A 1,650-nucleotide genomic window follows, 5' to 3' on the forward strand; every position below is an offset into this window, starting at 1 on the left:
GGAAAATCAAGATTTTCCTTGGCATAGTATTCTTTCTATACAGCCTTTCTGAAAAAATAGGTCTGGTTATCCATACCTTCTTATTGGCTCTCCAAATGACCAGAAGGTGTTCCTTTAAAAATCCCTTGAGAGCTTGTGGCGTTTCTGATTGGTACACTGTCAGCAGTTTCATCTTCATGTCTTCAGCAGCATTTCCACCTAGAAGCAAGGTTAGGTGGTCTTTAGCTGCTTTAAATCCGGGTGCTGTCTTCTCTCGGTAAATGTAAGTCTGTTCGGGCATCCTTTTCCAATAGAGGCCCATTTCATCGACATTAAAGACTTACTTAGGTGAATAGCTGCCTTCCTCAACTATTTTCTTGAGATAGTCGGGGAATTTTTTTAACTGTTGCAGTATCAGCACTAGCTGTCTCACCGGACATCTTGATGTTATGCAGGTGGAAGCCACCTCTTGAACCAATCAAACCGTCCCTGACTTACTGTGAACATCTCTCTCTTTGTGATTCTTCACCATGGTCTCTTTTCAAATTGTCATACAAACCTTTTGCCTTAGCTTGTATCACTAGCAAACTTAGAGGTATGTTCCGCTTGTTTTGGTCCTCTGTCCACACTGAAAGAAGACACTCCATGTTTTCCATTAAACTACTTCTTGATCGATTTATTTTAGTAGCACTAAGCCATGTTACACACTGAGCACTAGCCCTGATCTTGTTGGCATTACTGCAGATTGTCTCTCAGTGGGCAGAGTAAGACCTAGAATGATGCTAATGTTTACCGCATGCTCACCTGTATCAAAACGCCTTAAAACGTCTAATTTAGAACCCAAACTAATGGTTTTCTTACTGCTAGTGGTACAGCTACTGCTAGGCACTCTACTATCACTTGCTGGGTGTTCTTGACTCATGATGCTGCGTGATACTGTACAGTACAATCACAATGAGCCCTCCACCATTACATTTAAAACGGACTCACACAGGGCCACTGGAAAAATGTCCTATGTCAGCTCCTTGAGCCCCTTCTGTTTCTTGCTCATGCACATTAGCAGCAGCTTCCCTTTCCCCAAATCTCCCTGCAGTCACTAATCAGAGGTTTGTCTGAGGACCTGCTCATGAGCGTCTCCTAAAGCAACTGTGTTAATATCAGGTGGGACATTTCCCAGGGGAATGCCTTGCTGCTAAATGATGAACTAGTGCTTGGCTGAGTCCTAAAGGTTTAACATGCTGTTAATATAGCCTCATACTCTACAAGGCAGCACTGATCGAGGCAGGAGGGAGGAGACACAATAGACTCATGGTAGTGGTTGCAAACACTTCCCTGAAGGTGATGATGAACCCATGCTATCCCAGCCTTCAGGAGCACAGCACTCCCTCCTCTGGATGGCGCATGCACGTGCTACTCCTCACTCCCTTCAGCCTGGAGTCATTGGGGTCGTGCAGCATCAATCAATTATTGAAAGGGAAAGAACTGGAAAAACCCATGTCATTCTCCATGGTAATCAGGAAGCCCTGTGGGTTTAGGCTAGGACTAGTTACGGAGTCAGTTTCACTTGCAGGTTCTTACTTTCACAGGAGCCCTTCTGTAAGACCAAAGGCCTGTCTTCCAGAGTGCCCTGGAAAAACCGGCCCTGCTGTATCTCCCATAGAAACCATTCAC

At 44.9% G+C, this 1,650-nt stretch overlaps 1 pseudogene; it reads right to left on the reverse strand.

The window, feature by feature from the left end:
* Nucleotides 1-473: 473 nt before the first annotated feature.
* LOC115643818 lies at nucleotides 474-1,188 on the reverse strand (annotated as a pseudogene).
* Between the last annotated feature and the right edge of the window lie 462 nt (nucleotides 1,189-1,650).

This window comes from Gopherus evgoodei, chromosome 1, assembly GCF_007399415.2.
Source record: "Gopherus evgoodei ecotype Sinaloan lineage chromosome 1, rGopEvg1_v1.p, whole genome shotgun sequence".
Lineage (NCBI taxonomy): Eukaryota > Metazoa > Chordata > Testudines > Testudinidae > Gopherus > Gopherus evgoodei.